The sequence below is a fragment of the Lampetra fluviatilis genome, chromosome 65 (genome assembly GCF_964198595.1).
Source record: "Lampetra fluviatilis chromosome 65, kcLamFluv1.1, whole genome shotgun sequence".
Classification (NCBI taxonomy): domain Eukaryota; kingdom Metazoa; phylum Chordata; class Hyperoartia; order Petromyzontiformes; family Petromyzontidae; genus Lampetra; species Lampetra fluviatilis.
In genome coordinates, this window is record NC_136339.1 from 1,679,266 (window position 1) to 1,694,431 (window position 15,166).

The 15,166-nt window shown below is 45.4% G+C and overlaps 1 long non-coding RNA gene across 1 annotated transcript; it reads left to right on the forward strand.

Annotated features, from left to right (window-relative positions):
• The first annotated feature begins 486 nt into the window (after positions 1-486).
• Positions 487-12,619, forward strand: LOC144952096 (uncharacterized). The gene is made up of 5 exons (XR_013640575.1): positions 487-656; positions 1,694-4,100; positions 6,501-6,603; positions 10,135-10,269; positions 11,225-12,619. It is a non-coding gene; the product is annotated as an uncharacterized LOC144952096 (long non-coding RNA).
• Positions 12,620-15,166: the final 2,547 nt, after the last annotated feature.

The window sequence follows — 15,166 nt, forward strand, 5'->3', positions numbered from 1 at the left end:
GAAAGTTGAATCACAGTTCTTATGATTACTGTTACAGTTTTTATAGCTTTATTATGGTGATTTCGAAAACATATGGTTAAGCCATGTTTCTTGCGGAAGTGAGGAGTTGGCCTGATAACTTTGATCTAAATTGGTTGTTATTGTTTGACTTGCATTTACACTGGAATTTTTGCACAGTGTTGTAATATGGTGGGTTTTTTTGGAAGATTTGCTGGTTTATCCAGGATGTTTCTGTTGCGCGTCGTCTTTTTAAGATGTTCTCTGTTCATATTTTGTTTGTTGCGGTTGCACCCGACTCAAGAGCCGCATGGCTCACAGGGCGATACCGAATAAATGAAACTTGAATAAACATTGTTCTGTCGCGTCCAGCACATTATGCTGCATCGTGTCGCTCAAATGCGATACGTTTTTGCATCTTGTCGCTGTGATGCGACGTACGTTGTTGCTGAATCTTGTCGCTTGCTGGGCAGTGAATGGGGTGGGGGAGGTCACTTTCAGACAAAGAGACGGCAGCTTCGGCTGTTGCAGACACGGGGGAGGACACGGAGACACGGACAACGCGGAGACAGAGACACGGACAGCGGGGACAGAGACACGGCCGAGCGTAGCGTCAGTCGCGTGTTGTCTGTCTCCGCACCCGGCAGGGCGCGTCCACGGTGAGCCGAGTGGGGCACGCGGACACGGCGCCGACTCGAGGCCGACTCGCAGTCTCCGTGGAGACGTCGTAGGGAGAGAGACAAACACAGAGACACACACAGTGACACACACAGTGACACACACAGTGCCACACACAGACACAGTGACGCACAGTGACAGACACAGTGACACACACACACAGTGACACACACAGTGACACACAGACACACAGTGACACACAGACACGTACAGAGACACACACAGTGACACACAGACACACAGTCATACACACAGACACACACAGACACGTACAGAGACAGAGAGATACAGTAACACACAGACACGTACAGAGACACAGACACAGTAACACACACAGACACGTACAGAGACACAGGTACATCAACACACTAATACAGCTGTAATACAGAAATGTACAGAGATCCATAGACATTCATACAGAGGGACAGACACAGTGAGACGGAGAGAGACGAGGATACGAACTCTGAGCAGATTTGAAGAGAGAAAGATACACAGACACGACATAGCCACAGATACAGACAAACATACACAAAGACAGAACACAGACAACACAGAGAGATAACAGAGAGACAGCTGTACATGGATTGACTGGAGGTGTTCTTACGAAGAGGGACACGTCTAACGAGGCCGTAGCAGCGCTACTAGAGAGACACGGAGACGAGAGATCTAGAGATAGAGCTGGATGGAGATAGAGAAACAGACACTGATGCAGTTGTAGATACGGAGAAATGAGAGGCAGGAACACAAAGGAATAGACAGATACAGAGAGACATAGAAAAACATAGACATTCATTCTCTAATGGCACCGCCTAATCGCATACTCCATCGCACACTTAGCATACGCCACCACAGCATATTTTAATTCTAGATTTTAAGTTTTCGTAACTGCAAGGATCCATACTCTTTGTTTTTTTCGGTAAAGTCACGTAGGTAAAATGTATATATAAATATTCTAAGCCTGTGATTAGCAAATGTTATATCACACTACGTCTGAACAGTTACGCTTATTGTCTTACAGCTGCGTTTACATGATGCTCACTATGCCGGTGGGACGTCGTTAAGGCAGAATAATCAATAACAATTAATCATCTGCCAAAGACGCGGTAATGATATACTCGGGTCACTTGGAAGATGTGCGTCATGAAACTGCGATGAAAAAGCACCAGGGGAGGCAGCTACCACATCTGCCTCACTGAGGGGGCGTGTCTTGAGCCCACGTGATTGACGCTCGCTCTCCACGTTAGCTAGCTCCAGCAAAAAAAAATCCAGCGGCTGCAAAAATGGAAAACGTTATATCTAACCTTAAAAATTTCCAAAAATTGGACTTTCAATCAAAGCAGGGAGTGATAAACAATGGAAGACCAATGCCTGAGCTTGAGGATCTACTTCAAACGAAGGGACAGAAAATAACACGGTCGTTTCAAATGGAGTGGTACCAACGAAAAGACTGGCTGTGTGGTTGTGCTACGAGGAATCGCCTCTACTGCTTTCCCTGCCTTCTGTTTTCCACTACCGACAACGTTTGGACTAACGCGGGATTTTGTGACTTGAAAAATCTACCAAGGAGCCTCAACAAACATGAAAAATCGACAACTCACATTCAAAGCCAAATTGCTTTAAAAACTTTTGGAGCTTCAAGGATAGATCTGGCTTTGATTGAACAGCGGAGATTAAATATCAGCATCCACAATGCTAAGGTAAAGGAAAACCGTGAGGTTTTAAAAGACCTTATTAATGCGACCTGCTTCCTAGCCAAACAGGACTTAGCATTTTGTGGTAACGATGAGAGTGCAAGCACTTCTAATCGTGGCAACTTTGTGGAACTATTACATGCTTTTGCTGAGAAAGATGAAAAGTTAGCAAGACATTTGGAGACATCCACTGTGTTTTCTGGCTTGTCAAACAGAATACAGAACGATTTAATCGAAGCAGTCGGTGATGTAATTAGAAATGATATCAAAGAGGAGATTCATGCAGCCCCATTTGTTGCAGTCGAAGTAGACGAGACAACGGATGTCATAAACAAAGCCCAGGTCTCTGTAATTTTGCGTTATGTCGCTAAAAGTGAGGTGACTTGTGAGGTGAGGGAGGCGTTCTTGGGATTTGTTGATGTCGGTGATGACAGACAAGCACCGGCTATTGCTGATTATGTTTTGGGAGTGTTGGGGAAATACAATTGCGTTGAAAAGCTGGTAGCTCAGACTTACGACGGAGCCTCTGTGATGGCATCAGATCTTAATGAGGTGCAGGCCAAGATTAAAGAAAAGGTACCTGAAGCCAGGTTTACCCATTGTTATGCACACAAATTGAACATGGTGCTCTCTCATTCAGCAAAATGTATGCCTGAGTGTAAAACGTTTTTTAAAACAGTTGAGGGACTTGCGATGTTTTTCAATAAGTCGACCAAGCGTACCCACCTACTGGACGATGTTGTGAAACGACGTTTACCAAGAGCAGCGCCCACGAGATGGAGCTCAAATTCTAGACTAGTTCAGACAATCAGCATGTACCAATCTGATCTGAGTGCTGTGTTCCGGATTATGAGCGAAAATCCCGATGGTTGGGACAATGACACCCTGATGATGGCCGCCGGATATGATCTCTGGCTGTCCAAAGCATCAACCTGCTTCTTCATAATGGCATATGAGGGCATTTTCAATGAAACCGATGCACTCTGTCGTGTGCTGCAGAATAAAGTAATGGACATTGGATTCTGCTGTGCACGAATCCGCAGCACAATGGGAGTTGTGGAACGCCAGAGACAAGAGTTTGACAGTTTCTATGATCGATTCGAGCAGAAATGCGTCACACTTGGCCTGACAGACAATACCCGAAGTAAACAGCCGATCAGAGATGAGAGGAAAATAATGTTTCATAACATTCTGGACAATATCAGTGTTCAAATAAAAGCTAGGTTTGATCATTTCAGTGAGCTAACTTTCCTTGGTTTGGTTGATTGCACGAAATTTTATGAAATGTCACAACATTTCGATGACACCAAACTGCAGAGCCTATCAAAATATGCAAGGTACTTTGACTTTGTTCGACTAAAGGCTGATCTTATCGGATTGTATAGTTCACAAATGGTGAGGAACGAATGCAAATCACCCGGACAGCTCCTCAGCTTTTTGGCCCAGAATGATCTGATGCAGACGGTTCCCGAGGCGACAAAGTTACTCCAGCTGGTGCTCACTATACCAGCTACAACAGCGTCCATTGAAAGGTCGTTCTCTGCTTTGAAACGACTCAAAACATACAGTCGGAATCGGACTGACCAAGGACGACATTCATCCCTGGCAATCATCTCTATTGAGATGGAGAGACTTTTAAAACTAAAAGAAAATAAAGAGGACTTCTACAACAAAGTCACTGACATATTTGTCCAGAAGGAAAGGCGAATGGACTTCGTAAATAAACAAGTAAAGGTAAGACCAGACAATATATTTTCATTTGTGTCGAATGAGTATGAATAGTGGAACTGCATTAGCCTATAAAACGTGAATCGAATACGTAACTTACCTGTATGCGGGTGTTGTAAAGAATGCTGATATGTATGAAACATACGGCCGCCTAACCAATAGTCATTGTGCAATCTGCCAATTGAATGGTGAATTTAAGCTGCCTCTATCGGGTTCATATGTGTGTAAATCTGGCTCTGACACTAGCCAGTGCCTCGCCAGCCATTGACCTCACCGCACGTCACTGCTCGGAACTGTTTGTTTCTCGTTCTTAAAGTCAACAGTTGTGACGATCGCTGCCTCTTGGGAGTGATACAAAATTATGTTAATTATTCAGATCCATATATAGAGTGACGGGGGCATGGCTTTGCCCATGTAAGGAATACCGGAATGGGAATCGCCGTTTTTTTTTACGATTAAATGCTCGATTAAACAGGAATCGACCAATTTTTAACGATACCAAGCTTGATCCATGTGTAGCGACTCAGAGATACGAGGAGTAGGAGGCACGCTATTTATTATCAGCCTTCACACGGGTTACAAAGGGGTAACTACAACTCTCAGTCAAGACAGCTGGCAGGCTGCCTAACTGACGACGCCGAAAAGGTGTAGACGGTGATGAAGACTCCAGCAGCACGACGGGATCCTACTCCAAGCAACAGCCCCGAGCCTTCGCACGGGATCCTCTTTTATCGTCCCGGCGTGGCCTCGCTCCGCCCCAGCCATGCCCCCCTTCTAGAACCTACTCGCGGGTTCCCCGGGCTTACCTCACGTGCCCCCTAACACCTTTCCCTTACATCCCTCTCTCTGACTTATCACGTGACCTGCTGGCAGACAGGGCTGCTGCAACTGCAGATCCCCTTCTCTGCCAGCAACCCGTGCTATGCTAGATAGTGACCCATTCCATGTCACTACACATGCTTGATCCATGCTCGAACATTCTTTTTTAATCGCTACAGTGATTCCTGTCGTGTGCTTTTCTGGATCTAAAGAAACGATTTGTGGATCAAAAAAGCCCACATTAGTACCGCCCCTTTTACGCTGATTGACTTCCTTCAACATTAACATAATTATTAATTCGGTCTCGTGTTTTATTCTGCGTGGCGCTCGATAATAATTTTTACTGGCACGTTGCACAGAGCTGTGCGTGGTGCTTAACCTTTACTGCAGCCTTGCACCCCTTTGGTTCTCAATCGTTAAAAAATATATAATGTTAATAAATACATGGCTTGATGAAACAAAGTAGTTGTATACTTATGTGCCCGTGCTAAATTTTTTCGATTATTTACCTTCTAAAATAATCTTACCATATTCTTGGGTCTTTCGGTAAAGCCACAAAGATGTATAAAATATCTACGTGGATTTACCCAAAAGACCCAAGAATATGAATTCCTGCAGTCACGAAAGCTTTAAGTCAAGATTTAATCTGACCGTGTCTCCCCAAGTTAAGAACAACTGGTCTAGATTGAAAACTGTATTTCTTTAGAACTGTTTTTTTGTGTTTAGTTAATCCATCGGATGAACTCTGTCCATCCTCTCAGCGGCTTTTGGCAAGCTGTCGCACGCTTTCAGATGTGCTTCTTCAGTTGTCTGGAATACCCTTCCGATATTAGGAAGCCACTGGGAGCTATGCACTTTTAAATCATCTAAATCATCTCGTTTCTTTAGAACGGCGTTTTGTGTTTAGTTTGTTGTCCTCCCCTCCGATTAGCACGGTTGGCTACGTACGGTGTGTGAAAGAAGTTCAACATACATGCGGACTAATATTAATGAACGATAGAGTCCTCAGCAGCAGCCAGGCGTCTACCTCATATGCAGAACAACGCGATTCCCCACAACATGAGTATAATAGGAGTGCCACGGTGGCAAGATGTTAACTACCTTGTCTGGTATGCAGGAGGTCGTGGGTTCGATCTGACCCTGATGATGCATGTTGTCTATTTAGAGTTTGAGTGTCTCTCTCTTTCCCCCCGTGGTCGTTTGGGTTTTTTTCTTCAGGTCTTCCGGTTTTTCCTCTCTACATTTAGAATCAACGTGCGTTTAAGAGTATTTGGCTGCTATAAATGTCCACGTGATGATAAGCCACTTACTTAGTTGAGCTCTCATTTTTGATGGACATGTCGCTTCTGAAAAAGAGCGACCTGGCTACATATCATAAAACTTTTTAACTGAAAGACAAAAGGTGGCTGATTGTGGTTGCTACTGGCTATGCCAACCCCCTCTTGTGTCGTGCTGACTTTTATAAGATCCTCGCTAACAGCACCTGCATTTTCCCCATCAGTCTGCATTTGTGTATGTACAATAGTAAAAAGTGTGTGTGTGTATATATCTTATTAGATGTTAGAATGTCTGTTTTTTGTTCTCCAGATATCTTCATATATGGAATGTCGGGTCATCAAACAAGAAGACGAAGAGAGTGCATGCTCTGGGATGTGTCCTGACTTCACTGTTAAATATGAAGATGCTGCTGGTGAGAAAACACTTTAAAGCCCTTGGCAATAGTCAAATATGAATCATCATTGCAGGAACAACAATTGCTTCTGCTGCTGCAATTGTGATCCCAAATGAGTAAGTTACAGGTATGGTGGCAAGGTGTTAACTACCTCACCTTGTATACAGGAGGTAGTGGGTTCGATCCTGACCCTGACGCCTACTATATATTTTTGGAGGTTGTATGCTCTCCCTGTGGTCACATGCATTTTTCTCCGGGTCCTCCGGTTTTCCCCTCCACATTCATTTAGAAACATGCGTTTAGAGTATTTGGCAGCTTTACATTTCCACGTGATAAACCACTTTGTCGAGCTACCATTTGTGGCCAGGTCGCTTCTGAAAAAGTGGTAAAATAAAATAAAAATTAAGTTTAACACAGATTTCGTGACCAATATTATCCATAGGGGTGCGGCATGTGGAGTGTGCGACCTTCTTGTGCGTTAGTATAAATTTCCACATAGGCATTAATATTAATTAAGGGGGGGGGGCTCTTTTGCAGTGACATCACGCATGGATGTAGCACTGTGCTGCGTAGATTTAATTTTACCGTCACTTTCTGTAAAGAAACGTCATATTTGAAGCGACTTTGCATGATAAATTATTTAATTCAACTCGACCTTCCTCTGCGTTAGTGTAAAAATCCACCCACTCGTGAATATTAATGAGGGGGGTGGGCCTCATGTGGAGTGACGTCACACGCGGGACGGACAGACAGACATTTCTCGGTGATTATAGTAGGTGACTAGCATGGTTTTTTTGTGACAAACCTCACTAATTGGTTGTGTTGGGTGGTGGCGGGTTTAATGACACATTTATATTTACACCATTTAACCCAAATAAAACCTCTTGTAGTTTTATACATCAAAGACAAATATTAAAGAGAAGCCACAGTGATACTGTGGTCATGCGACTAAAACTATAGAACCACATCGTAAATCATTGTAGTCTGCGCTCCTTCAACGGAGGAGTAGGAAAACTAAGCAAACATTCTCTAGAAGCCCTCTCATGGACACCAGACCTCGGCATTGACATTCAGCTCCCCGGACACATTGTTCTGAATATTTGAAGTGTCTTTTTTGAGTAACGGTACTTGAAAGCACACATGCAGACACAGGGGTGCAATGAGCTATTTCAACGAAGGAGGTCGGGGCCTATGAATTATCCAACTGTGGGCCCCCCTCCTTTCTCCCGACTCACTTTTACTGAAATTGCTATGGATGTATTTTTAACCCCCGTATATAATAATATGTAGGCTCTTAACTATATTATTTTAGTTAGACTGAGTATTGGGGTTTAGAGGAAGACAGTCTCACAGTCAGAGTATTACTAAACATATTTAAAGGTAACAATACTCACAATTAAGTTATCCTGCATCTTGGTTTTCATGCGCACGTCAGTTAGTAAAAAACCCTGATGGTGTTCAGTCACAAACATCAGCAGTAGCGGCTACTAGATTTTACGCTGTGTGTATTTTTAGGAAATATTATTTCATTTGTAACTGTTTTATAGGCATTTATGGTTAATTGTTGGAATGAACAAAATATGTATTTTACTTGTTTATCTGTTGATTCGGGGGCCCCCCTTGCGACCAACTGGGCCCCTTTGTGTCGAATAACACTGCCACATAACCCCCCCCCCATGATTGCTCACCTGTGCAGACCCACATCAAGGCCATAACTGATCAAACATATATATATTCCCACAACAAGCAAAATGCTGGCACATGCCAGGCTGTAACCGATACTATATTTACGCGGCAACTTGTGATGTCATTCATAATAGATTTTTGGGTCAGATCGATTGAGAAAAATGTGTGTCGTGCACCCTCCACCACAAGAGACAGCTTTTTTCATGGCCTTGTCTCAATCAGTTTAAAAAACATTGCATATATTATCAGAACATGTTTGTTTGCATGTTTTGTCACAAGTACGTGGTTAATGCAAACTTGATGCCTTGCAAAAGTTATCTATTTGGTGTTTGAACATCTTAATACCCAGTTTTTTTGCCAGAAGGGGTAAAACCTATTGTGTTTAATCATTTGGAATACAGCAAATGACCAATCTCCGAAGGCAGGGTATCGCTGATGAAGGGCAAGGCACGGGGCCTAGCAACAACAAGCTCAGAAGAATGCTCTCTAAAGAGCCTATTAATATTATTGTTATGCTTGTTTACCCAGGGAAGCCTCGCTGAGTCTCAAGACTCTTTTTCAGGAGGGTTCTGCTAAGTTCTACAGTAGGGGGGGATGATGTTGTTACCGCTGCTGTGTGTGATCTCAGTTGGACATCGGTGAAAAAGGGCTTCATAGCTCATCGGATTCCTCCAGTATAAATACATATTCTGATTCAATTGCGTAATTTGCAGGTAATTCTTCAGCATTGGGATGTTTTCGCCAATACCAGTTACATTGTGTGGGTTTTGTTTTGTCATGTGCGAAAACCGGAGAACCCAGAGGAAACTGATGTAAAACAGGGGGGAGAGCTTACAAACTTCACATCTAAGATCCCCCATATAGCCTGAACAGATTGTTGGGGCAAGTGCTGTGAGCGAGCAGCTATGAAGACCACCACAGCACACAAGGGGGTGGGAGGCACGATACCATGCCCAGCAACCTTTGTCTCCCCAGTGATTATGTTTACACACCGCATCAGGTACTCATTTGAGGCTGAGTCCACCTAGGGGAGGCCTATGACCAGCTTAGATAATCGTTACCAGTGTTGGCCGTGAGCAGGAATGGATCTCGGGTCGCTAGGTTTGTAGTGTAGCGTGCCAACTGTTACACTACCGCTTCCCACAAACTCGACACACACAAACACTCGCACACACTCGCACACTCTGAAGAAGAGGTGGGAGAATGTATAAACTTCATACAGAAAGATGCCCGATTCCTGGAATTTAACCTAGGCTCTTCTTCGTCTCAGGGATCAGTGTTACCTCCTGCTTCACTCTTGCCACCAACAGTTACATGCACATAGGGCAGGCATTCATAGAGAATGTTTAAGGGCTGGTATAGGACAGATTCCAATTTTTTTTTTAAACACCCATAGTTATGTAACATCATCTGTGACCGCGCTGAACTCATCAGTGATCAAGGCTCAGGCTCGGTCAAATATGGCACCAATATGGTTGCTAATGCAAGTGCTGTTGTGATTTTCAGACGGTTAAATTGCAAGCACAATTAGCTCTTATAAAAGAGGCTTACATCCACATATATATGAGCTCTGAACAAAAAAAAACGAAAATCAAGCTGGCGGTTAAAGGAAGTCAAAACACTTGCAACGAATTTGTTCTCTTGAATTTGGCTTTCCCAATGGCATCTGTGGTGGTTTAAATCTACTGCTGTAAATAAATACATAACGTGTGATTATTTGTTTGTTTTTTTAACACCCAAGACTCAAAGGGCTCATCTCGGACAATGTTGATCATTCTTAACAGGTGGGTTTGTAACTGCCTCGTTTATTTACGTGTAAGTATTTCCACTTGTGAAAGACATTTGTGTGTGTATATATTACAGTTCTAGAGTCAACGAATGTTCAAGTTGAAGAAACCAGCGAGAGGCCAGAGGAGATGGGGAATTCCTGCGGACGTGCCTACACGTCGGACCAGAATTTCATTGAGGTGGAGTTGTCGGAGGAGGATATTGCTGAAGGTGAGTCTCTCCCCTTGATCGCAGCGCTGAGAAAAAAAAATGCGATCATCCCCTTTGTTTTTATTGCAACCATATTCCCAGACGTTGTGACCATTGGGAGCCGTGCCACAAGATGAAGACGTTTTTATTACGCGAAACTTATCCCGTCGGTGTGATTAGCGTGCGTCGTGTCAAAGAACGGCCCCAAAATTAAGGCTCATTCCTCGTGCGCTCCATTTAGATAGCCCTGTTCTCAAACAACTTTTGGCAACGAAGCTAAATCATTTATAAGAACAAGGACTCCCGGGGTTGGACCAACCCAGGAAACAGTGGTCAGCCCTAAATACACTGCAGAAAAGGGGATGAAAATACGGTCTCCTTATCTTATATAGATTTATATATCAGTGCCGAATTGCAAGGTGTTTTACAACAGTTATAAAATTTTACCTTATATGATTGTGGTTGACATAACGGATGAGGTTGTTAAAAGTGGTGATGACGCTATGGTGATAGCAGGACAGGTGGGAGTGGTTAAGGAGCAGTTTGGGTAGTGATAGGGGTTGGGGTAGTGATAAGGGTAGTGATGGGGGTTGGGGTTGTGATAGGGGTTGGGGTAGTGATGGGGGTTGGAGTAGTGATGGGGGTTGGGGTCGTGATGGGGGTTGGGGTCGTGATGGGGGTTGGGGTAGGCCTGGTCATAGCTGGGGGGCAGGGGCAGGGAGTAGCAGTCGCAGGATTGGCTAGGGAGAGAAAATGAGTCACCAGAGCCAGACTTCGGATCACATGATTCAACACTGCCCGTACCGCTGATTCATGGGCAATTTCACTGAGATCCAGCAAGCCTATAGAATAGCTTAATAACATCCATACACACACAAATGCAAACCTAAGGTTATTTTTCTCGCATCAATCTTGATTGATTTCTCGCATCAGTTAATTGAACCCTCCCATTTGCATTTTTAACCATGTGTTGCAGATGAAGCAAAATAAATGGAACTCCTGTGCGAGGAGTGCGGGAAGGGAGGAGGATGCATCAACGCGATGAAAGACAAAGCGGAATGTGCCAGCAAGACCTCGCGAGCCTGCGGGCAGTGCGGGAAGTCGCTCGAAGCCACCACACTGCTCGTGGCGGTCACCTCCGATGGGAGAAAGCACACGTGCGAGGAGTGTGGAAAGGCATTTGCAACGTGGTACACCTTAAAAAAACATTCCAGGATACACAGCGGAGAGTGGTCACACGTGTGCATCGAGTGTGGGAAAGGGTTCGCAACTCGCTTTGACTTGGAGAAGCACGCTAAAGTACACACCGGTGAGAAGCTGTACGTGTGCAAGGAGTGCGGGAAAGGCTTTGCAAACGCGCCCACTTAGAGGCGCACTCCGTCTCGCACACGGGCGAGTGGCGGCATGTGTGCAAGGAGTGCGGCAAGGGATTTGCGCAATGTTCAGACTGAGAGAGGCACACGAGGACGCAAACGGGCGAGAAGCCGCACGTTTGCAAGGAGTGCGGCTAGGAGTTTTCACGGATCTACACTTTAAAGAGACATTCGGTAACGCACGCCCTAGAATGAAACTTTGAATCGAATTTTTGTTGGTGTTGAAAGCAATGGTGATTGTTTTTTTTATCCGCTGCTCCTGCCCCATCGTATACTCTTAAATAACATGTGTTTATTATTATGCGTCTTTACCATGGAGAGCCTCACTGAGTCTCAATATTTTTGAGGGATGGTCTTGCTGTTTTTTTCATAACATCCTGATTGAGTAAATTTGCAAGTCATTTGTTTTGCATCTGGATATTTATCCAATAGTTGTTATGTTTACATCGTCTCCTAGCTATGGGGAAGAAATATTGTAACCCAAAGGAATCCTATGCGGAACAGTAAAACAAAATACAAACTCCACCATAGAAAGGTGGGCAAGCCAGAGAATCGAAGCTCGGGACATGAGGCAAAATCGCTACCACTGCACAAAACCTGTGAAATGACAGTCGAGCCTACAAGTGGTGTGAGTGGACAGTAATACCTCAGTATGGTTTCTTCGATTTGCGCGAGTTCCCTGTTCCGCGTGGTTAATCTTTACATTCGTAGTAAATATGAATGCTTGGTTTTGTTCATGGTTCCTTTATCAGCGCCTGTCGTTTAACGTTTAAAACAAATTTTGTTTACTTTGGCTTGCAGTGCACTGTGGAATAAAGCTTCAGAAATTAATAATGTATGTATAGTGGATGTGTCCTCCCCCCCCCCCCCACATACGTCAATTAGATTGATCATTTTTCTTTAATACGTATAATTATTACCTTATTTGGTTCAGGCTTCCTTTGTTTCGTTACAATGTTTTTTAAAAATTCTGAATAAAAATTGTTAGTTGAAAAAAACGGTAGGAAATGCAAGTTTTGTCATTAGGCCATTATACGGACTGTACGGACTGTGCGGTCAACTACGCTTTGGTTTGTACGGATAGTACGTTCCACCACACGGGAAGGCAAAGGCTCCTACTGCCCCTCCCTCACCCTCCCAGTCACCCCTCACCACCTCACCTACTGCCCCTCCCTTACCCTCCCAGTCACCCCTCCACCCCTCACGACTTCATCTACTGCACCTCCCTCACTCTCCCAGTTATCCCTCAACACCTCACCACCTCACCACTCACCTATTGCCCCTCCCTGACCATCCCATTCACCCCTCAACACGCCACATGGCGGGCATAAATGCCCGTCATAATGTCCTGGCAGTGACTCAAAACGCAGACCACGATGATGTATGTGAAAACGGAATAGGGAAACACGACTTACCAACGATATCGCCTTTCAACTCCCCAACCAAACCCCTTTCTGAATTCTCGTTTCTCCACGCAAAACTGTGGACTGTGGGGGCACTATCTCCCACACACAATCGAAAGGTAAAAGATGCGTACTTTCAAACGGCAGCTGTGTTAGTGGAACAAGGTGCAGTGCACGGTATCATCTACTACCCATCAAGAAAGACCCATTGAATGGTGGCACCAAAGCATTTCACTGGCTTTATGACTTGGGTTGTTGAACGATAACCGGTAACCGTTTTCAAAATCGATCACAGGTTCCGAAAGTTGGGGAGCCATTAATCGTTTCTGGTGGGATATCTCATGGAATTTTATTAACAAAGGAATGCACTGATTTGGTGGTTACATCACAGAAGGGTCTCTAGCAAAGAAAGCTCTATAGCGGTGGATTCTCAACCCTTGTTTGGGTACTGTACCCCCCTTGTTGAATTTTTTTTCAACCGAGTGCACCCCGCTTGCCTGACCTAATGTGGTTCTGAGAAATAAATGTGTAGGGGACTGCAAAGAGAAAGTGTTACATTGTACAAGTTGAGTGATTGGGAACAGGTGGCCGAGAGCTGCATAAAGGAGACAGCAAAATGTACACGATGAGATAGTTGAAGACTATCGTGGGGTGGAGGGCAGTGTCCAATAGGAACGGGGCCGATAGGGTATATAAGGATTAGAGGTTGACCGAAATTCGGTTTCGCTTTCGGCACCGAAAGTTGGCAAATGGCCTCTTTCGGCATACTTTCGGTTTCGGCCGAAAGTAAATTTTTTACTTTCGGTCTGGTTTCAGTTTCGGTCGAAACTGATTTTGAAGGGGAAGAACATAACACTACTCCTAGCGCCCTGGCCGGCCGTGATCCGGATATGGCATGGTCTGTAGACGGGGTCGGAACGACTCCCCAAATCGTGAGAAGATGGCGGGGCAGCAAGGAGTGACACATCGGAGGGCCCTTGACCCCGCGAGAGGAAGTCCTTTGCGGGAGGACAGGGTGGCTGCTAACCTGGCGACGCCGCCCTTGGCGTTCACAGCGGCTACTCCTCTCGCACGAGCAGGAAGCGCTAATGCGGGGACGCCACAGGCAACAGCGACAGCCGGGGTGGTCTCCGCCCAGGATGGACCACTGGAGACGACCGTGCCAGAGACGGAGGAGCCAGCGCCACCAATGGGTGAGAGCACGGCACCACGATTGGCGGGATCCATCCTCACCGGGCCTGTAGGTCCATCGGAGGCTCCACAATCGCCACCGATAGTGCCGAGACCATAAAGAGATGAGGAAGAGTCGCCTCAGGATGGGGGGGAATCACTCTTCGTGGGGCCGACGCCGCTAGCCATTGGAACAGAAATGGCACGAAATCCCCTAGGTCACGGTAATGGCCACTGAGCTTTAGCGGTGGAGCATTGGAACTGCATGGGGAGGCACTGGGACAACAGTCATAGGCGCGCGGCAGCCGTGGCCCAGGCTGCGACTTTTATTCCACCTATGAGATTGATCCGACGACGAAGATAGGGCACCGATCGACCATGCAGGTTAGGCCACGTTGAGAAGTTTGTGGCTAAAGGAGGGGATTGGGGAGCATTTGTTCGCAGAATCGAGGTGGCGTATACTTATTTTGAATAAATGGAGCCTGAGGCACTGAAGGCTCTTCCCACGATACTTAGCGATGATGCTTTAATCATTTATTCCTCCATCCCGGCAGAAAAAGAGAACACCCTGAAAGCCGCTTATCAAGAGATGGCTGGGATTGTTGACCCACCATGCAGAGCAAAAAGACGATTCCAAAACCATCAGTGCAAAGAAGGGGAATCAGCCTTGGCCTATAGAAGCGCTCTCACGGCTCTGGTACAGGCTGCTTTCCCGGACCTGGAGGCGGGGGCCCTGGACTTTATGTTTGCTGACCATATGTTAGCTCTTGCACAGGCCTAAACAATAGTTTTTCCAGTCACTTATGAGGACGAGCAGACCTCCTTGTGGATTGCGAAAAGTATACGAGCCCATGAGGAGGTCATGAGGCCACAACGTGTGGTCGCGCAAACAGTGGACCCATCATCCCATCAAGGACTGGAGAAGGTTTGGAAAAAATGGAACATGGGAGAAGATGCCGAACCAGAAATGGA